This window comes from Puma concolor, chromosome B4 (assembly GCF_028749965.1).
Source record: "Puma concolor isolate L17-30 chromosome B4, mPumCon1.1.hap2, whole genome shotgun sequence".
Taxonomy (NCBI): Eukaryota; Metazoa; Chordata; class Mammalia; order Carnivora; family Felidae; genus Puma; species Puma concolor.
The window spans coordinates 5066690-5088971 of record NC_141673.1 but is presented as its reverse complement, the minus strand read 5'-3'; the positions used below and the strand labels follow the sequence as shown (position 1 = coordinate 5088971).

Sequence of the window (22282 nt, the reverse complement as noted above, 5' to 3'; positions counted from 1 at the left end):
TGGCGTGGTTGCCCCATACCCGTGGCAGAGGTTGGTGAAATCCCCCTGAAGGTCGCTGGGCCCTGTATCGCCCTCTTCCTTCTGCGTCCACCTCCCCATCGGTGAGCCCCCACCCCCGGCCTCACCCCCGGCCGCACGCCGAGGGCACCCACGTGTGCACGTCCTGCCCGCCGCCTCCCTGAGCCCCAGAACCACACTCCCGGCGGCCCTGACCCCTTCCCTCGATGACCACGGCATCTCAGAGTAAACGTGTGACCTTCTTGGGGTTTTCCATCGGGTCATGTTTCCCTGGGCTCAGAGGCTAGAGACAGCCGTGACAACTCCCTTGGCTGCCACAGATGACGCGAGGGGGTTCTGGCGTCACCTCCGCTTGTCTGGAGCTGCGGGCTGGGCAGGTAATAGCCTGCAAGGTGGAATCGAGGGGCTCCCTCCCCCCACCCCCCGACCCCCGGAGACAGGGCCTGGGGCCGGCCTGGCAGAGAGAAGCAGGCCTGCAGGCAGGATGCCTGGGCGGGGGGTGGGGGGTGGGGGGTGGGGGGTGGGGTGTCCCCAGTCCGGGCTCCTGTGCCAGCTCAGCTGAGGAGAACCTGAGGGCTCAGAGAATATGCTGGAATGTACCCATCCTGTGATCTGGGAAGCACTGCACCCTGGGGACAGGGCATCCCGGTCAAGGTCAATGGTGACCGTGGTGCAGGAGCGAGGGGGGTGCTCAAGCCCGTGGGTCACAGAGATTCGCCTGCGTGGGCGGCTCCTGGCGTTCGTCCTGCCTCCTCCCAGGTGGCTGCCCCGCCCTCGGGGACCGGGGAGGCTGGGGCCAGGGAGCTCAGCCCTGGGGGCCACGGGCTGTGTTGAGTTTAATCCAGACTGAGCCCCAGTGGCCCAGCGAGGAAGAGGCTGCAGCCAGTGCCACTCAGCTGGTTCACACAGAGAGCCCCTCCCCGGGGAAGCGTGCGGGGAACGGCCACGGCCAGCCCACGGGGTGTGTGTGGCAGTAACGCATGAGCCCTGACGCTCCAAAAGCAGGTGTGTGTGTGCAGGTGTGCACCCGTGTAGTGAGCGTGCGTGCGTGCCTGGGAGGGCCTGGGAGACAGCCTGGAGGCAGGAGAGGCCAAGCGTGGAAGCCGTGGCCTCCCGGCTCCCACCTGTCCTCACCCAGCACTCTCCTCTGGGGAACAGCACCCCCCCGCCAGCAATCCACTTGCACAACCCAGGAACCCTGGCAGCCCCTCGGTTCCCGCCACCACACCTCCCACCGGCTCCGGTAGCTAACTGACCTCTTAGCGCCCAGATTTCACCACCCTGCTCCACCCCCATTTGCCGCACGGGGACGGAGGGGACGGGGTCCCCACAACCTCTTCCTGGGCCTCCTGGTCGCCCTGCCGGAAGGCTTCTTTGCCCGCATGCGCCTGACGGCCTCCGCTCCCTGCAGAAACCCGCCAACGCCTTCCCTTAGGATAAACACTTGGATCCTCCAGAGACTTACGACACATCATTCAAACTGGGACTTTGCTCTTGAGTGTAAAAGGGAGAGCTCGGAATGACGGAGTTGGCACAACAGGTGTGCATGGGCTGTCCTGGGCCGCCCCGGACGTGTGGTTACCTCATGCTAAGCCTTCACGTAAGGGGGAGACTGGCCACTGCCCATGGCCACATCACACATCCTGCCGCCTCTGTCTCCTGAGCTTTTCTCTTCCTGAACAGTTCAGGCTCCTTCCTACCCCAGGACCTTTGCGCAGGCTGTTATCTCTGCCTGTAATGCTTTTCCCCCCTCTTGCCCCCCTCTCCCCCTAGTTACTGTCTGTCCACCGTTTGATCCCAGCTCAGGGAAACCTTCCACGCTCCCTGGTGGGCTCACAGTAGCTACCTGCCTTGTAACCACTCACCCCCTTGGGTAGCTAATGTCTGCCTCCAGCCCACGGGCACCTGCCTGTCTGGGGCATTGACATCTCCCCAGGCAAGGCCTGGTCCACAGTAGGTGCTTACTAAATGCTGGACGTGTGGTCACCTCATGCTAAGCCTTCGTGTAAGGGGGAGACTGGCCACTGCCAGTCTAAATGCTGCTTCAACCATCCCCTCGTCCCCGAGACGAGGGACCCCTGCCCTCCCAGGGTGACTTTACCCATTCCTCCTCTCCGTGGCCCTTGGCTCTATTTTTTTTTATTTTTTTTATAAATTTTTTTTTTCAACGTTTATTTATTTTTGGGACAGAGAGAGACAGAGCATGAACGGGGGAGGGGCAGAGAGAGAGGGAGACACAGAGTCGGAAACAGGCTCCAGGCTCTGAGCCATCAGCCCAGAGCCCGACGCGGGGCTCGAACTCACGGACCGCGAGATCGTGACCTGAGCCGACGTCGGAGGCTCAACCGACGGAGCTCCCCCCCCCCCGGGAGCCCCAAGGTGTCACTCTTTCAACCACCAAATGTGTGGCCGCTGGTTACACAGCGATTGAATGGCTAAAACATATGGCAGAATCTCCCTGCCTAGAAAGGTGCCTGCTGTATACAGAGCTGGGTGCCCACACTACCCGCGGGGGGAGGCCAACAGCCCCCCCCCTCGACGGTGCTCCCGCCCTCCCACGCTTAGAGAGCTTCAGAAACCTTCTGGAGCTCACGCAGCCAGGGAGTGGCAGAGGTGGGACGCAGGCCCGTTTCCCCCGGGGGTGGGGGGGAGCGTTTCTGCCAGGGAGCCGGGGAAGCCAGGCTGGGAAGGAGCTTGGCGCCAACCTCCGCCTGTGTGGAACCTCACAGCTGTCCTTTCCCTGCACGCTGGGTGCCCGTCGAACGGCCGCCACACAAAGTCACAGCCCCACCTGTGCTGGAGGACGGAGATGGGGAAGCTCCACGGGAGGGAGGCCGTCTGAGGAGGAACTTTCTAGAAGGTAGAGCTGTCCGTCCTCCTAAGAACATCCCGCCTGGGTAGATGGCGAGGCACGCGACATTGGCCGGCGGGCTGTGCCCGAGATGCCCTTGGGGTGGTCCCGGATGGGAGGGCGGGAGAGGGAGGGACGGGCAAAGCTGAGATGCCTGCGGCCTTGAGCCCAGGCCACGTGTCGGCCACAGGGGTTGGTGAACCAGGCACTTTCTTGGGGACCGGTGGCCGGGATGGGGGGTCCAGACATACAAATACACATGAGTGTAAGAGATCGGCCAAAGGAGCACAGAGGAGGAGCCTGACGGCCCTGGGGATGGCAGGGGGACTGGGAGAGTGCCTCCCATGGAAACCGAGGCAGGAGGTGAGTCGATCTCCAAGAGCTGATCCGGGGACCATGGCGGACAAAGGCACGGAGGGGACCTCTGGGCAGGACGCAGGACTGCGTCCAGGGAGGGCCTGCAGAGCGGATCCTCTGGAGTGGGGTGGGAGCGGATCACACAGGCCCTCCCAGGGGTCTGGAGTCCAGTCTGTGGAAGATGGGGAGCCACAGAACAGTTTCAGCCGCAGGGAGGGAGCTGAGCAGGTCGGGGTCTCGGGAAGCTGTGTCCGGCACCTGGGAGGAGGCCAGGACCCCCGCCTCCAGCAGGATGCTGTTTATCAGAGGGCCCGGCCAGCCTTTCCAAGAAGGGCAGATACGAGGAGGAAAGCCCCCAGGAATGTTCCAGGAGCTGCGGGGAGAGGCAGGCCAGCCCGCGGCTTCCTCGCCTGTCTGCAACATCCCCTGGAAGGGCTGGGGCGGGAGAAACAGGTCTGGCCCAGAGGCAGCCCTCCCTCCCCAAGTCATCTGCAAGAATTCTCGATCGGAAGCAGAACAGCAAAAAAAAAAAAAAAAAAAAAAAAAAAAAATGGAATTCAAACATAGTCAATCCCTCCCTTTGCCCGGATTAGCTGCCAGGAGTGTAATGATTTTCATTAATACCGTCAGCTTTCCTCAAACTTGATTATAATTACTCTCCAGCCACATTCCCCTCCGCGGTGCGGGGCCGAGTGCATGTACGTTAATCACATCAACTGATCACAGCCACGCGTGCTGATGGCCTGAAGTCACAGCCCGAGGCCCGTGGGAGAGGCCAGAAGGGGGTGGCCGGGTGCCACTCTCCCTGGGGCGGGACATCCATATGGATGGAGGAATGAATGAATAAGAATGCCTTTCTGATGAGCCTCCCCCTCCCCCAACCCCCCCGGCCTGCCTGCCTCCCTCCCTCCCTTCACAGGATCGCTTGGCATTTATCACTCGTGGGGCCCTCGCCGCAGCTCCTGGTGGCAGGAACACGGTTTGCACGTCCCCCCCCCCCCCCCAGCAAGAGCCTCAGCTCAGACAGGTCAGGTGACTTCCTGAAGGTCACACAGCGTGTGGGAAGTCAGTTTGAAACCGGAGTTTGGTGATCCTTCCCATCCCCCCCCCCCCATCCTGACTGTTCCCTGGGAAGCAGGGTGGATAGGGCTGGGTGCTGGAAGGAAGAAAAAGGCAGAGGAAGTGGGAGGCACGTGTCCCGGCCCGGCCATGCTGGAGTCTGGGGCACTGGTGGACACCTGCCCCGCCCGCCCCACCCCTGCAGATGACAGTCACGGAGTAGCCTTCAGTTCCTGTGCCCTCCGCCCTCTGGATCAGTTTTATATGCAAATGCGAGCATGTCGCTCTGGGTCCTGGGGACCAAGCCCCAGCCCGCACCTGGCCCTTCCCCTCCTCCACCTACAGGAAGGACTCCGGTGGCTCCAGCTGTTTGCCAAACCCCCCACCCGCCCCCCACCCGCCGGCTGTGGATACCCTCCCCATTTGGCTCCGGGCGGGGACCCCTTTCTGGTCTGGGGGGGTCTCAGGCACATGGAAACATTCCATTGACAGAGTCAAAGGCTGACTGACCCGTAGGCCTGGCCCCACAGCAGTTCTGCCACCTGCCTGCCACCTCTAGGCCTCAGTTTCCCCATCTGCAAGGCTGGGCCATCCCAGCTAACCTGGGGAGGGGATGTGAAGGAACTCAAGGCACTTGCCCGGGGCCCTGGGCAGCCTTTCCTGCCCTGCCCCCATGCCTCTGGGTAAGTAACTTTCCATGAGGACCCGGTTGCCCCCCTGTGGACTGTTTTTATTGCTATTTATTTTTTGAGAGAGAGAGAGCATAAGCAGGGGAGAGGCAGGGGTGGGGGGAACAGAGGATCTGAAGCAGGCTCCCGGCTGAGCAGAGAGCCCAACGCGGGGCTCGAACTCGCGAACCGCGAGACCATGACCCGAGCTCAAGTCAGATATGCTCAACTGACCAAGCCACCCAGGGGCCACCCGCCCGCCCCCCTCCCCCCTGCAGACTTTCTAAACCATGAGAACATATATTTCTCTTCTCCTCCCTAAGACTTTCTCTGAGGCCCAGGCCCCGCAGGTGCCCAGAAGCAGAAGAGGCTGGCCCGAGGACGTCACCGTTCTGTGCCACAGACACACCCAGTGCTGTGCAGCTGGGCCTCGGGACCCGGGGTTCGGGGCACCACCACATGTCACCGTGCTGATGGAGGGGCAGCGGGAGGCCCCCCATCTCCTGCTCTGGAGCCCAGAGAGCAAACCAGCCAGGGAGCCAAAGCCTCACAGCCAGCGGAGGGTTACCAGGCAGAGAAAAGGCACGATCACACGGCTGACGGGTTAATTCCTGGCCACTGCCCTGGACAAAAGCAAATACGCCGAGTCGCCCCTCCCCCGCCCCCACCCCCACCCCAGCTCTCCTGGAGCTGCCCCTGAGTGGGTGAATCACACATGCCTGACAGGTGACTGGATCTCACTGGTTAAGCTGGGGGGAAAAAGCAACGCCTTAATATTTACTCTAGGGGAAAAAAAAAAACCCAAAATATCGTAATTTGATTTGCTGGGGAAAATGGCCAAGGCAACCTGTTTGGGCATCTTCCTGCCCAAGATGGCACACGGGGCTCAGGACCCTGCCCACCCCCACACCGAGGTGTCTAAAAGCAGAAAGCGTGCGTCTCGCGAGGATGACCACGGCCAGGCTGTGCCGGCGAGGGAGGAAGGGGCCGCTGGTTGGCCCCCTGCGGGCTGGACGGCATCAGGCTGGAGCGATTGGAGTCAACCTCAGCCGGGGGTGAGGGGGAGCGTGGGTCTCCCTGGCGGGACCCGGGGGGAGGCAGCTGGGCGTGATGAGTTCAAAGGGTGTCACCGATCAGGGGGCAGGAGTCAAAGGGCCCATCTGGGATGGGGGGGGGGGCTCGTCTGGGTGCTCCTCTCTTGTTAGCCAGAGTTGCTGGCGACCGTGACTTCTGACCTCCCCCAACTCAGAGCCAGCGTGCCGGGGCGGGTCCTGCCTGGATCCTTCTCACGCGGGAGAACTGTTAGGATGCTGAATATTGCTGACGCGCATGAAAACGGTCTCGCAGCGAGGCTGACCAATCACACAGTCTCACCTGGAGATCAAGGTGGTGTTCTGGAAGACGAGGAAGGACCCCCCACAACACAGGACGGAACGGCCGAGAGGCAGAAGTGAGCCAAGGACCAGGCACCTGGACACCTGATCTTGGGGTTCAGTAGCGTCCGAGAGCAGCTCCCAAGACAGTGAGCCAGGGACGACGGGGAAGAGAAATCCCAGCTTAAGAAATAACGACAGGAGCAACGTTTCTCCCCGAGCCGCAGCCAGATACACGCGGACAGATCGAATGTGCCCGACGAGTGTGCACAGGGCTGACGATGGAAAAAACCCACACCTGGTGCAGTTCAGCAGGGCAACAATACCGGAAAACTCTGAAGGCTCACGTGGGGAAAAACGTGTGAGGAAAGGGGGTCAAACCTGAGTAGGGCTTCTCCCCGTCAGCCAGGGAAGCAGGAAGAGACGATAGAACAAGGTTTGAAAGCAAAAGAGACTTCTCCAGACGGAGGGCGAGGCAGCCGGCTTGCCCCCCACCCCCAGCCCCATGAGTCCGGGCCGCATATACACATGCTGCTTGCAAACCTCAGGCCCAGGAGAAGGCAGTGGGGACCGGGTGGTGGGGCCGCCGGGCAATGCAGAGCTGCGCGCCAGGTAGGTTCTCCACCCAGGGGTGTGTTTTCAAGAGCTGGGATCATACGTCCCGTCTGCGGATTCAATCACGCTTCGTGGCTCCTCGGGGCCTAAGATTTATGTAACGCTTACGTCGTAAGCCCTACTGACTAATTTCCAACTCGTAGACGTGAAGGCACCTGAGGAGGCACAGTGGTTGAGGGTTCTGCCTGGATCGTAGCCACCCTCAACCTCGACAGGGGTGGGGTGGGGGGGGGAGCAGCCCCACGCAGCAGGCGAAGAGGGAAGGCGCCAGTGAACAGAGAAGCCGGGAGCCACGTCTCTCCTCCTGCGCACAGGGGACGCTCTGCCCGGTGCCTCCGGAGAGCTGCAAACACGTGGGTGGGTCGTGGGCACAGTCGAGAGTGAACCAGTTCCTTCTCTCATGCGAGAGTCAGACGCGAAACCCAACAACATAGGAGGGAGACGCCAAGAGTGGCCAAGAACGGCCGGGGCCACTGGGGGCTGAGCTCTGGGACAGGAGGTCCTCCGATGGGCCAGCAAGGACTAAAGCTCGCGAGGAATGAATGTCAGGAAGGGCCAGTGGGGAGCAGACTTCCAGCCAGAGTAGGACCAGGCCTACGGAATTAAGGGAGGTGGTAGGACACCCGGGTGGCTCCGTGGGTTGAGCACTGACTTCGGTTCAGGTCATGATCTCATGGTTCGTGAGTTCAAGCCCCATGTCAGGCTCTGTGCTGACAGCTCGGAGCCTGGAGCTGCTTCGGATTCTGCGTCCCCCTCCCTCTCTCTGCCCCTCCCCCCCTTGCACTCTGTGTGTGTGTGTGTGTGTGTGTGTGTGTCCCAAAAATAAAGAAACATTAAAAATTAAAAAAAAATAAATAAGAGAGGTGGCAGGGCTGGTCTGGGGGTGGGGTCCCGGAAGGTGGGGAGACCCCAGGGCCAGCCCACGTGGGCTCTGGAGGCCACAGCAGAGTCTGGACTCCACCCTGGGAGCTGCTGTGTGGTTTTAAGCAGGGGACAGCCCTGATCCGCAAAGCGCCTTGGGGCTGCTGCCTTGAGGCCCAGATTCAGGCAGCGGAGGGCTGAGCCCGGAGGCAAGGGCCCGGCCACGGAGGCCACGGAGGCCGAGCGTGGCCAGTCGCGGAGTCCGCGGGGCAGGTGCGGGGAGCACAGCAGCGGGAGGCGGGAGCGCACGGGGAGCGGAGCGTGGCTGAGCCGAGCCTCCCGTTCAGAGCAGGAGCGGCGCGTGTTGTGCGAGGTCGATAAGAAAGACGTGGAAGCGTGTCCTAAAGAGAACCGCGGAACTAGAAGCAAAAGCGGAGAGCAGCCGCTGGCTCGTGGGAGAGGGTCTGGGCGGGGGGCTGGGCAGGCAGCTTGTGCGCCTCAGGGGACACATTTCCATAAGATTGGCAAACGCGTGACCCACGACCAGGCGCGCATGTAACTTTTTTAATTGACAGGAGGGGTGGGGGGGGGGACCAGAAAGCAGCAGAGGGACCCTCCTTTCAGAGTGAGAAGCCCACCTTAACGTCATTGGAGGGGAGGCGGTGGCGCAGAGAGCTGCGCGCCCTCCGGGAGGCGGCGCTACTGCCGAGCCTGCGGAAGGGATATGGAAAGGAACAGAAGGAACAGCACGTGCAAAACTCAGAGGCCAGAAGGGACAAAAGATGTGCGAGGGGCCCCCAAGGAAGCAGGAGTGAGGCCGCGGAAGAAGTGGGCCGGCAGGTGAGGGGTGGGGGGTGAGGGTGCCCACGGGCCGCGGCCGGAGCTTGCTCCTGGGCGCGTTGCTTGGGTGCTTCAGAATCACATCACGAGCGCAGCCAGCGCTGATGGACCTCGCTGCCTGCCACAACTGCGCACGCACGGTCAGCTCATTTACTCCTGGCGACAGCCCATTTTACAGATGGGAAAACAGAGGCTCTGGGGTGGGGGGTAAATTGGCTCGCGCAGAGTCGAAGGGCTGGTAAATGGCAGAGCTGACATTCGAAGCCCGGCAGGCCCAGCTGCCGGCTCTCCGAGGCCCCGGAGCCCAGGGGGGAACAGGACCATCCCCTGAGAATGCCCGGGATCCCGGCCACCTGCCCAGCGGGCCGCACCAAAGCCCCGCTCCTACAAGGAGGCTCCCCGGCCCTGGACTGGCCCCATCCCGGGGCTCCCTGGGAGTCTGAAATCCAATTACATTATAAATGCATTGAAAAATCGTGGGAACTCGGAACTCGGAAGCCTTCTGACTGCAGAAACGGCATCCCGGGGCGCGGCCGAATGAGCCGGCCGGCTCCTCTGGGGCCGCCTGCCGCTCTTTGAGGAAATAGTCCTGAAGTGCCCACCGAGGCAACAATAGGCGCTGCGGCCTAGCGGGGAATAACGGATGCTAAACGCTCGCCTCCTAGGCCGGCCCACGGGCGCCCCGGCCGCGCGAGGCCGCCAGGCACCTGCAGCCTCCTGGAAGGGACGGGGCTTCTCCCTCTCCGAGCGCAGGGATCCCGACGCTTTGCCAGCTCCCGTGCATAAACGCATGCAGGCTGTGCCTTGGGGTGGAAATAGCACAGGATGTGGTCCCAGGCCTACGTCGGTGCCCTCTGTCCCTTTGCTGCGTGACCTTTGGCAAATCACTCTGTCTCCCTGAGCCTCAGTCTCCTCGACTATGGAAAGGAGGTGACAGGAGCACTGTGTCGCAGGGCTCTTGAGCCCGGCACGTCAGAGAATCCCGGAAATGGCAGGTGAGCTGCCGCGAGCCTGACCGCCAGGCGCCTCGTCCACGCCGTTCCTTCTCCCGGGATGCTGTTCCCTGACCCGCCCTCGCTCCCGCAGGTCTTGGCTTAAATGTCACTTCCTCGGCGAGGGTGTTCCTTGCCTTCCAACCTATGCTGTGAGACTGCTGTCCTTTCTTGAGGTGCCCCGTTCTCCACGGACATCTGCCTCCTCCGGCCAGGCCCCGTGGCTGTGGGGGCGAGAGCGCGGCGACCGAGAGCAGAAGCGGTGACCTGGAAACCGGACACAGTGCTGGGGGCCCACGGGGAGAGTCAGTTCCTACCGCCGTGTCGCGACTCCGGGAAGGGGCCCCGTGTTCACAGAAGCCAAGGTGGGGGGCGGGGTTTCCAAGTCAGGGGAACAGCCCGGGCAGAAGCAGAGGGGGGTCTGATGGCGCACGGAAGTTGGGGGCCAGACTGGAGTCTTTACGCGACTGAAGCTCGCGGAGGCGGTGGGCGCCACAATAGACCCGCAGACCTGACCGCTACGGGAGCCCCGGTGACAGATCCTGCCGCAACAGGTCCTCAGAGGAATCCTAGCTGGCGGTTCGGTGGCAGTAGGCAGGGTCCCCATGGGGGCCAGCCCACACCGATTTCTCGCACAGATGCCATGCCACCAAGGACCCCACGGGACCTCGGCCCGGACCACGTCAGCCCCAGCGCTTGTCTACACCACCAAGTGAGTTTCGGGGCTTGGAAGCCAGGCCGGCTGGGCTCCCGGTCCCTCTCCTGGTGTCGCCAGTTCTAGGGTCTGGTGCCAGCGTCCCCTATGAACTTGTTCCCTAGGCTACAGATGGGTCTACTGTTGACTGAGGAGACGGCCAGTGTGAAGTGGGCGGGGGACGGGGATGCTGGTCTGGGGAGCACAGCACGTGCAAAGGCCCGGTGCCCAGGTTTTGTCTCTCAGGGAGGGGGGGAGCAGACGGTAGCGGAGTGGGGGCTGCAGGGGCAGGAGGGGGCCAGAAAGGGGTTGGGCTTTACGCCGAGCTGATCAGCTGGGGAGGGATGTGATGACGGGCGTCTTCCAGAAAGAAGATGCCTATCGAAGTGCAGGGGACGGACTGGAGGGGCCTGGGGTCCTAAACTTGGCAGCAGAGGCACCGAGGAGGAAATGCCGAGGGGCTGCTTTCCGGGACGATGGCCGATAACGCACGTTTAGCGGGCACTTGTGAAGGGAGAGGCTCTGCGCAGCTGTTAACTCAAATGCCGTCCCTTTACTGTGCTGCGGAGAGGCACCCCCTGGGGCACAGAGAGGTTAAGCAACTCACACGAGGCCACACAGCCTCATGGTCCGCGTTCCCAGCACATCCTCCCAACCCCTGGGCCAGTACCTCCTGGGGAGCCCCCTGAGCTATGGGACCCCGGCACCAAGCATATCTTGTCACCAGCGCCAGCCTGTGTCACACTGTGTCACAGCCTGTGTCATGGCCTCTGCTCCACTCTGCCCGCGATCCCGACGCTCTCCAACAAAGGAAAGCTCAGGAACCGACCCAGTGAACAGGTTCTTCCCCTCCCCCCCCCGCCCCGCCCCCTCAGCTTGTTTTCTCAGCTCTGCGTCTCATCTAGGACCTGGCGGCCTCTCCGGATGCTCCCTGGGGATGCGAGAGACGGAGCAGTGGCCTGGAGGAAGACAAGGTTCCCTGTGGCCAGGAGAAAGTGCCGGAAGCTCCCGCGCATCCCCGGGGCCTTGCTGCGTCGTGGTGGCTACGGTCCCTGTTTGGGAAGGGCTCCTCCGCGGCGGGCTCAGGCCGCCACTGTCCCTGCCCTCGAGGGGTCCCCTCTCATGGTGGGAAAGGCCACACGTCCGCCGTGGAGCCACCGTCCCCGTGCCTTCCCTCCTGGAAGTCTGCGCGGGTCCAGTGGGCGTCGGGGGGGGGGGGGGGAGGTCAGGATGGCTTCACGGAGGAGGTGATGCTTGAATCAGGAGAAGTTAACTTACCGGGAAGAACAGGGGCCCTGGGAACAGCAAGAGGGGAGGCATGAGGCCAGACGAGCGCAGGGCGCAGGGCGTGGGCGCTGAGGCTGGGAGCAGAGGGGTGGTGGAGCGCCAAGGAGGACAAAGACGCCGAAGTGGCACAAAGTGACGGGTGGGCAGGGACGGGAGGGAAGAGGGCTCAGCATGTGCGAAGACCTCAGGGTGGGAGGGAGCCTGGGAACTCAGGGGCCTGGGGAGCTGTGTGCGCTCGGGGCCAGCTGGCACCCTCGGGAGACAGGCAGGGCCGGCCGCCTCTGTGCCAGGTACGGTGTCACCGCTGTGTTAGTTAAGGACATGGTGACCAGGCCCACGGTGGCCCAGGACGGGGCCCGCTCAGCTCTGCCTGTGTCCGAGGCCCCAAGGCCCCCTCCCATCCCCCAAGCCCCCCGAGAGTCCTGTCTGCCCCTGCGGCACACAGCTCAGGCCCACCCCGCTCCAGGCCACACGGCTGAGTGGGCGAACGTGCGTGGGCAAGTCCCCGTGCGAGCAAGCTCCGTCCCCGCCTGCAGAGCACACGCGTGGCCACCGCTACCAGCTCAGTGACTCAGCCGGGACCTCGCTCCCCCAGATCGGCCCTGACCTGGGACAAAGCGCCCAGCAGGGCCTGAACAGTAGGGTCACCACACCCAGTGCCCACCCTGCTTCTAATACTTCTCTGTGCAGAGGCTCGAGCTCCAGCTTTGTGACACACGGCAGGTGCCTCTGGACATGTCCCCTGGCCCCTTGGAGCCCACGGTCGTGCCTGTCGAGTGACGGAGTGCCCCAGTGCAGGGCTGCGGAGGGAAGGGGTAGAGAGCCGTGCTGACCATCAGCCAGCATCTGCATTAGCATCTGGGGGTGCAGGCGGTGGGGGGGGGGCGCAGGGGGCAGGCACAGGGTCCCGGGGGAGCCCAGCGTGGTCGAGGTGGACCGTTGCTGCCTGGACCCAGCCAAGGCCTCGGAGGGAGACCCAGACGTGCACGTTCTTGGCGTGAAGCCCTTCCTGCTGTTAGGTCGGTGGGATTAGTGTGAAGGGCGACGAGGCCCCAGCGCCCCGCAGAGAGGGCAGCGGGAGAAAAGAATCCGTTAACTCATTTGGTCCTTTGGTTGCACTTTTTTGAGACAGAAAGAGAAAATACCCCACTCGTCTGCTTTTTAAATTAAGAACTGAAAACATTTGATACGTTTAAATTGCCTTAGAGGACACTTCGGTTTTATTTCAGGGCCACTCAAGGCCGAGAGAGGAAGGGGGGACGGGGGGAGGGAGACTGAGGGTCTAGAGAGAAAAGGGACAGACAGATAAGGGAGGGGAGAACGGCGGGGACCCACCCCTGTGGGGAGGGAGCTGAGAGGGAGCGGGCCCGAGGGAGACCCGGGTGTGGCCCCCACCAGGCTGGCACCTCCTCGAACCCACCTCTTCTCTCAGCCTCTTGCCAGGTGGAAGCCGCCCAGGGCAGGCTGCCGGGAATGTTCCATGGAAAGGAAGAAGGCTGAGGAAGGCAGGCCCAGAGCCTGCTGGGCTCTCCTTAGCTGTGTGACCAGGATTTGGGATTAGGAGGGGGGCTCTGACTGCCCCCAGGCCCAGGGGGTTTCTAGGGGAAAATGCTGTCCGTGGGGGGTGGTCTAACTGTACCCCCGGGTGAGCAGGAGAGCTCCAGGGGTGGGGGCTCCAATTGGGGGGGGGCCCTCACATCTCCTCCAATCAGAGTAGCTCCAGAAAACCTTTTGTTTGAAAAGCCACCGAAAGAATGCTCAAAGCCCCAAGGCCGTGGTCCCCCCTCCCGGTGGCCATCCACATCCCCCCATCCAGGTTACCCAAGATTGGAGGACGTCCCCCAGGAGAAATGTCTTTACAACAGCAGCCAGTGGTGTTCTGGAGGACCCACTTGTGCCTGGCTCTGTGCTAAGTGCTCGGCACAAATTAACGCCTGCCCCCCTCACCGCGCCTCCGCGAGACCCCCATTCCCAGTTTCTCGGTGTGAAACTGGGGCTCACCGAGGTCTCGTGGCTGGTAAGCAGCAGGACTGGTGTTTGAACCCAGGCTGTCTGGCTCCAGAGGCCCCAGTCCACGCCTGGTGCACACAGTAGGCCCTCGACGATGGCCCCTGGCGAAGGAGGATAAGGACAATAAGACGGAAACTCGTTCTCACCCAGGACAAGCTGGTAGCTAATGAACGTTTGTTCCCACGCTGGCCTTCGTGTTATTTCTTACGGGTTCAAACACTCAGTTGTTAGGAACACGGGCTCAGTTCTTTCCCGTTTGGGCCGGAGACGATGGTGAAGCTCCCCCACCCCCCACCCCCCGGGAAGGACAGTGAGGCAGGGCGGGTTCTGTGGGGCTGAGAGTCTCTGACGCTCAGCCTTGAGGCTGGCGCATGCTGGGGCCTCTCAGGGCCCCAGTCAGGGACAGCAGCTGGACCTCTCTCCGCCCTCGGCCTCCCCCTTCCTCCCTCCTGTGCCCTTGGGTCCCTCCTTGCTCCCTCCTCCCCCCGGCCCCATGCACTCCCAACCTGCCTTCTCCCAGCCCTCCTAGAGGATTGGCCCATTTCACAGACGGATAAACAGAGGCTCAAAGCTGGGGAAGGTGCGTGCACACGGCTACAATGCTAGGGACGCTCCTTAATCCAGGCCTTTCTGTCTCCTGCTCTACCCCGCCTGGCAGGGGCATGTACCAGCACGGGAGAGCCCCCTTGAACACATGTCTCTGAGATGGGATTTGTTTCCGTAAGTGACCTCTCTGCCCAGGGCGTTTCTTGAAATCCGGGGAGATTTAGAGAGTATTTAACTTGAAAAAACCGTCCCTTTCCCCTTCGGTGTTCTGAACGGCTGGTATTTAAACACCTTCCTGGCTTAAGGGCATTTGGGCTGTGCTGCTCTTTATTGCGTGGGTTAATGAGAACCAGAGTATTTGTAAGTGACCTTTAACCCTCCAGCCTCCTCTGCCCGTCGTCGCTGGGTGGGTGATTCTGCAGACTTTCTCCCGAGCCCGGTGTCCCCAGGCTCAGCCACCAGGAATGATCAAGAAAGAACAGGACAATTATAATGCACATCATGAGATCAGAGGCTCCTGGTTACTACTTAATTCAGAGCAGGTCAGAGGAGCTCGACAGAGTTCTCAGGGAGGAACTCAGGAGCAGAGAAGGGGCCTTGGAGGGGCCCGGGCAGCATTCTCTGCAGGACCCCAGGGGGTGGCGGGCCGTATGCTCAGCAGGTGAGCAGCGGGACCAGCTATGGCCCCTGCTTTCCTGCCTGCAGGATGCCCTCCACCCGGTCCCCTGCCTGCTGGAATCCTTTTATGGGGCCACCGCCCCCGTGAAGACGTCTCCTCAAGGACGCCTCCGTGCTCCCCGGTCTCCGCTCACTCCCCTCCCTGGACCCCTCAGGCTGGGGGCAACGCCGTGACCTGGGCGCTGACTCCCCCTCTAGACCCCCAACTTGACCTCGTCCCAGTGATATTTGCAACATCAGGGCCGTGTGGTCCAGGGAGAGTCAGGTACGTGCATGTGGAAGACGAGGCCCCCTCATCTCCTGAACTTGCAGTGTCCCCAGGAGAGTATAGGGTGGGATCTACACCCTCCCCCATCTGCTTGGGGTCGGGCGGACGGGTGATACCCGAGCGACGCGAGCTGAGGTGTGGCTGACGCGGCTTGGCCCCCTCCTTTCCTGCCCGATCGCATTACAGCCTGGAGTCAAGTGCGGCTGAACCCAGCTCGGCCCGGCCAGACCCCACCACCGTCAGCCAAAATCCACACCCAAGAGTGAGAAAAGTACGTGTGGTTGCTGTAAGCCCCCGAGAGGGGGGACTCGTTCGTTACAGAGCATGGTTGCAGCAGAAGCTGACAGACGCAGCAGAGACGTGGCTCCAACGCGTCAGGAGCAGGGGGAGAGACGCCCCCCTTCCGCCCAAGGGGCCACCTTAACCTGGATGAGACGGAAGAACGCCGACCCCAGCGGGGCACCTGCAGCGTGGGGAACGTGACCGAGGGCAGCCAGGGGGGCAAGGTCGGGGGCAGGGCTCTGGTGCCGAAGGCAGAGGGGACCTTGTCCGTGGCCGGCGGGCACCGTGTGTTTCCAGGACGGCCTCGACGGCAGACGCGCATCACGACACCGCCAGAGGACGCACAGCTGTGTCATCTTGCGGAGCGGTCTCTTTCCAGAGCCGTGCATTCTTCGTGGTAGACCCGAGCGGTCAGAGGCGCGAGAAGGTGTCACGCAGCCGGCCCCAGCCTAGCGTTTGGTCGCTGGCCAGCGGGGTCGCGGCGGCAGAGGCAGGAACGCGGCTGGGTGTTTAGGCCTTTGCTACGAGGCTCCCCGTGACCGAGTCAGTGGGTCTTGGGACAGCCCCCACCCCCACTTGGCCCCCCCCCCAGGCTTCCTGGGTGGCCGCACAGGCTGTGCTGGGTCAGAGGCGGCTCCCGGGGACAGAATCGCTTCAGAGGCACTGGAGGCGAAGGCTGGGTGTTCACGTGCAACATGAGACAGGAACCCGATGAACCAGATCGGAGAACAAAGACTACGTTCCCGAGACCGGCGCCTTAATGTCTCACAAGACTTGGGGACTCTCCCTTTCCTGCGCTCCGCTCGCCCCGCTGGAAGGAGGTGACCCCGAGTGCCCCGGACCCAAATCCATCAGCCCCCCGAGCTGGCCAGGACCGTGTGAGGCGGGGGCATTGCCAGGCGCTGGAAGGGGTGAGAGGGGCCGCTTCCGTGGAGCTTGTGACCACATCCTGGTCGGGTCAGGGCCCGAGCAGCCGCGCTCTCGCATGCGTGTGGGTGCGTGCGTGAGTCTGCCGTGTGCCGGGGCCCGAGCTGGAAGGGCTGGCCCTCGAGGCACGTGGCCTAGTGCAGAGCGGGCAGTGCTGGCCTCAGGGGAAGCCGGCACTGGGTTTCTTGTCCCAGCATCGCAGGCCACTGGGATTGGAGGTCGTGCGGGAGCTGGGGTACGTGGGCTGGGTTTCCCAGGCAGGTCCGAGGGCAGGGGCCCCTGAGTTCTGGGGGAAGGTCGAAGGACACCGTCTCCCGGGAGGTGCAGACTCGATGCCGGGACAGCCCCGGGGCTCTGGCTGAACCAGTGCGGCCACGTGACTTGACCGTGGCAGAGGCCATGGAGACTCATCCTGATTCGCCCCCATCCCCAAGTGACACTCTGCCCCGTGCCCAGGAAAGGCGGGTCTGGCCTGTCCCCCGATCTCCCCCAGCACCTGCCCTCCTCCGACGAACGGGTGAAGACAGCAGGCTCCCTGGCCAAGCCCGTCTCCCTGCCTTGCCCTCCCTCCCGGGCGTGGGAGGTCGGCTAGCACCGATCACCTGGTCTGTCGGTGACTATCCTGCCCAGGCATCAGGCACAGAAATCCATTTGGGCAGAAAGTCAGCTGTGACAGCCCCTCCGAGCCCCAGGGGACAGAGGCGCAGAGCGCCAGGAACGGACCCCCTCCCGACTTGGCTCCCTCCGGCCTGACTCCTCGCCCAAAGCAGCCCTTGCCCAGACGGCGTCCTCCCTGTAAACCTCCAAGTACAACCCAGAACCAGGGATCTCGAGGCCCGTCCTGGGAGCTGTAGGTCCCTGGGATTTCTCCCGGTCTTTCTAGAGAATCTTCCCCACACAGGGCTCTCGAGGAGGCTGGACGCCAGGGTCCCCTCTGCCCCCTGTGCACGTCCCCACCCACTGCTGGAGCAGAATGGGAGGCCCGTCTCCCCCGAACCCGCCGCCAGAACTTTTCGATCAGGCTCCTGCAACCCCATTAACCTGCAGCGGCTTCTAATTGAGCCAACAGGGCTCTGACATTCTGACAACGGCTGAGAGCATTCAGAGCTGGAAAGGGCAGGCCGTTCCCCACCACGCTGGGGGACGGGGGGCGTGCAGAGGGAGGAGAGGTGGAGTCACCCTCCTCCCCCATGTCGGGGCTCCCTGACGTCGGGGGCACAGGAGCCCCCACCCCCACGCCAGAACTCCCCCACCCCAGCCTCACGTCCTCCGGGGAACGAAGCGTCCCCTTACCTGTGCCGAGCCTCGCTGCTGTCCAGCCCGCAGAGGGTAACCCTGGGCGTCCGGGGCGCCCGCCACCAGCCCCTTCCTCGGGAGCAGCCCCGGCCAGGCTGTGTGGGGCGCGTCCCAGGTCGGGGCATACGTGTGTATGTGCCCGTGGGCGTAGCAGTGCCTCCGGGAGGAGCCAGGGGTCAAATATTCCTGGCTGCCACCTGCCACCGGCCCATCCCAGGGGCCAGCTGCCCGAGAAGGGGGGCGCTCTGGCCGGGCCGGGCCCGCCGTCATCTGCCAGGAGCGTCAGGCGACAGCTTTTGCTTACCAGGCTCCCGCCGGCTGCTCTCCCAGGCTGAGGCGAGTGGTTTATTTTTAGAGCCCGGCCCTTCCCCAGACGCCAGGATCCCAGCTGAGATTTCCAGCGGCTCAAACGAGCCCATTCCTGGGCTGACTTGTCGCTTACTGGGAATGTTCTGGAAGAGAGACGGAGGTGCTCAAAGGATGTGGAGCTCAGTGTTCTGGTCTGAGAAGGGCGGGGCTGGACCGGGGGCGGGGGGTCTCCGGGACCCTCTGGCGAGGACGGCCCCTGACTCAGCGGCCAGAATGGGGTTCGGCTTGGGCAAGGTGCTTCCCCGCTCCAGGCTGCCTCGGTTTCCCCGTCTGGAAGATGAAAGAGTGCAGCGGGCACCCCCGTGCAGAGCAGGGCTGGGACGGGAGGATGGGGAGCCACAGCTGCCCACTGTGTATTCTCCCCAGCTGGACTGAGGTCGAGGAGGACAGGGACCCCGGCTGCCCGGTTCACCGTCAGAACCCCCAGTGTGCTATTCCAGGGTGGACGCACATAGTAGGTGTTCAGTAAATAGTAAGTAAGGGAACAAATGCCCATCCTCTGGTACCCAGTATCAGTCTCCTAAGTGCCCCACAAGGTCGCTGGGAACACTTATTTGATAGGTGTGGGGCCTGAGGTCTGGAAGGGTGAGGGGCCGACCCAGGGACCCTGCTCGAAGGTGACAGCAGCTTCCGGGGGTTGGGTGACGGCTCAGGCATTTCTCACTCCCCCGTCCTGCCTCCTGATCAGACGGCCATCCCCTGGCACATCCCCTTTCCCAGCCTGAGCCCTGCTCACGCTGTCCCCACCGCTGTCCCTGCTACTGTCCTGCTATGGTCCCACTACCCCACTGCTGTCCCCATTCCCCACCACTGTCCCCACCGCTGTCCCCGCTGCGGTCCTGCTACCCCACTGCTGTCCCCACCTCTGTCCCCACTACGGTCCCGCTACCCCACCGCTGTCCGCACCGCTGTCCCCACCGCTGTCCCCCGCCCCTCCCACGCTCCCTCTCATTCTCTGGCTCACGGCACGCTGGGTGTTCTATAAATGTCATCTCCTTTGCAGACCAGATGGCCACTGATGGGCTATGGGACTCAGCCGCGGGGCCTCTCTGCAGCCGTCTGGTGTCCCGAGGGGAGCCCCGTTCTCTGTGGCGGGGGGGGGGGGGGGGCCAGCACACCTCCTGACCCGCCTGGGCCTCGCTCTCCTTCTCCCCGGCTCGGGCCCTGCCGCGGCGAGGAGGGGACGGTGCCAGGCGCACACTGGGCCGCCGTGTTTGCCCATCCACATTGACTCAGCTCGTAGGGAAAGAAGTTTGCTGCTCTGTGTGTGTGTTTGCTGGATGTGCTTTTCACCACTGGAGCCTCTCGCCCTCGGCAGGGTGGGGCCTCCAGGCTGCGCTGCCCCTCACGGAACCGACGCAGCCCCGTCCCTGACGCACGGACCACCCGTCTTGGCCACCCCACAGCCCGCCTTTGAGGAGCCGCTCTGCCCTCTGCAGCCTCCCACGCCAATGCCACCTTCTCCGTAAGGGCTGGGGACTGGGATTCCTGCCTCTGTGCCCCCACCCCTGCCCCGGGGAACAGGAAGCAGGCTTGTGGATGCTGCAATGCAAATGCAGCCGTGGGGGCTTCTCCCCTCCCCCCCCAGGAGACAGATGTCAGCCCCTCCCCCCCACCCAGGCCTCCTCCAGCCATACAGCCCCAGGGTGCTTGGAAGCAGGGAGGGTCTCGTTAACCGGGGACCATCCGCCCCCAGGGCGGCTGACCGGGCCCAGCCAGCGGTCTCTTCCGGGACCCGTGGGGTAGGAACGCCATGAGGTGGAGACGACCACGTCCACCTGCGCTGCGTTCCGGAATGGCCACCCCCGACCCCCGCCACCCTGCCCTCTGAAGCAGGTCTCCCTGGTTCTCTCCAGGCTCAGACCCTTCAGGGCACCCGTCCAGAAGATTCTGTGCGCTGTGTCCTCTCTTTGGCTCACGATGGTCTCTTCCAACAGGGTAGGAACTCCCCAGAGGCAGAAACGCGGCTTACGCGGGGCTCCAAGGGCCCTCTGCTCCTGTTTGTCGGGCAAACGGGCAAATTCCCCCAAAGGAAGGGTTCGGTGAGTCGTGGCCGTCCACAAGGTCCGGATAGCACTCGGTGTCCGGGACGAATGTCCACGATCCGAGCTAAGTGATCGCCAACTGCAGCTATGGGAAGGCTTCAGTTTTGCTGAAGACACACGTCGGTTGTGACGGTTTGGAGGGGAGTCGCTTCCCTCCGGAGCCCGGCGGGCTCACCATGTGCCGTGGTCCCTTGCTTCCTGTGGGTGAGCGCGAGGCCACCACGTGGTGGTCGTGACCAGATAGAGGAGCTCAGACGCCAAGAAGCAGGAGGCATGAGAGCAGAGCCCGAGAGGTGACAGGAAAGGACGGGGGATAGGTCGGGGGTGAAGGGACTCCCCAAAGAAGACACCTCCCCGTTCACGGAGGAGGAGCCCCTTCAGAGCGTCTCCAGGGTCCACAGCCCGGCACGTTCCCCGCCTGAGCTGTTTCGCTCGCCTCACATGTTGGCCACGTCCCCTGTCACTCGCTGCCTGTGGCTTGGAGACCCTGCCCTTGCTCACAGGACTCCAGCTGCATCCGGGAGTCTGTGCACCGGACGGAGTAGCTGAGAAGCCCAGGGGATGGTCACCCTCCGGGGACAGAGCCCAGAGCCCCCCGACCCCCCGTACATGCCTGCGTGTGGGCATCTGATGGGCCACCACCTTCTCCCCAGGTGCGCCCACCCCGCTGTCCGTGGTTTGACGGCCACGACACTCCACCCGGCACTAGTTCAAGGTCTCGACGACTGGGTCTCCCTTGTCAGAGGGCCGTGAAGTCCACCTGCCCCAGGATGGGGGTCCCGAGCAGAGAGGAAGCAGATGGTGGCCGTCGGCCTGTCACCTGCTGGTCTAATTCCAGGGCCGTCTTGTCGCCCTGTCGCTCACCGGGGGTGGGGAGGGGCTGGGACAGACAGGAGAGATACACAGATGGAGAGAGACAGTGGGGCCGGCAGGGACGGAGACAGGGAAAGATGGGAGACAGAGGCAGAGAGACGCTGAGGGGGACAGCTGGCTGGATGTCCAAGAAGGGGGGGGGGGGGGAGGAGGGAAGGGAGATAGGCTACCCCTCCTCCAGGGAGCCCTCCTGGTGACGGTGACGACCTCCCATCCCTTTGCCCCTTTCTGCCTTCTCCCCGAAGTGGGGCCTCCTCTCTGCTCCCTCCTCTGGCTTGGCCCCTGTGTGGGCTCGCAAGGCCCCTAAGGAGGAGCTAAGACAGGGAGAGTGAGGTGTTGACCCTGCCTCCCCGCAGGTGGGCAAGCTTATCCTGAGGACGCCTGGGGACCCTGGGGCCTGGCGGCTGAGTGGGGAGCAGGGCCCCCTGAGCTGCCCCCGTGGACGCAACGGCCAGCAGCCTGCAGCCCCGAAGACAGTGGATCAAGAACGCCCGAGTACAACCGTGCCCGACCTGATGGGCCTGCCCTGCCCGCCGTCTTACAGATGAGAAAACCAAGCTGTGCCCACCTTGCCCCCAGCGGCCTTCCTGCTGGGTGGCGAGTGCTCGCACGCTTCCTGTAATGGGAAGCTCACTCTCTCGCGAGGCAGCCTTCTCCGTGGACACGGTGTCCCCCTTCCGGCTGCCCCTCCCCCAGCTCCTCCCCATTTTGGCGGCTCAGGGAACCCAGGCTTGGCCCACAGACGCGGGGGGCCCTGGTCCCTCTCTGTGCCTCACGGCCACATGCCAGGGCTTTTGAACCCCTCCCTCGTGCCTTTAAACCCCTTCTCCTGAGCGACAACAGTTAGCAGTTCCCGCCCACCGGGCATGCTCGACGGTTCGCATGTGACTGCCAAGCACCTGGGCTTCCAAGCTGCTGGTCCGTTCGCTCATGAGGGGTGGGCTGCCCCCACCAGGGGCCAGCAGGGCCCTCCTGTCCCTCTCGCTCACTGCCGAGCGCTCAGCGGCCAACACGATGGCTCGGGACACACCAACGGCTGTGCGTTGCCAATCTGCGGATCTGCAGGTTTTGGGGAGGGGGTGTCGGACAGCCCCGGGGTTCCGGAAGTAGACCCCTCTCCCTGCTCCCGGGCCCGCTGGCCCCTCACAGGTGGCTCCTTGCAATCGTGGATGGTGCGTTGCAGACCTGCCGGAATCTGCTATCTTCCTCTGAAGATTGCTTCCTGCTTCTGCTGGCTGTGAAATTAGCAGCTGACCACCCGCAACTCACATAGGCCTGGTTTGTACTTGGCTCGCGTGGGTGTGGAAGAACCTGCTGTTTGTCGTCCGAATTACCTGCGACTCTGTGTTCCCTGCAGAGCTGGCGGGGGGGGG

The 22282-nt window shown here is 63.3% G+C and overlaps 1 protein-coding gene across 1 annotated transcript in view; it reads right to left on the bottom strand.

The window, feature by feature from the left end:
- The window catches only part of SHISAL1 (shisa like 1), a 128920-nt gene extending 111003 nt beyond the window's left edge, over nt 1–17917 (bottom strand). The window contains exon 1 of the mRNA XM_086712048.1: nt 17620–17917. The gene's annotated coding sequence lies outside the window, so the exon portion shown is untranslated. The remainder of the gene's footprint in view (nt 1–17619) is intronic.
- Between the last annotated feature and the right edge of the window lie 4365 nt (nt 17918–22282).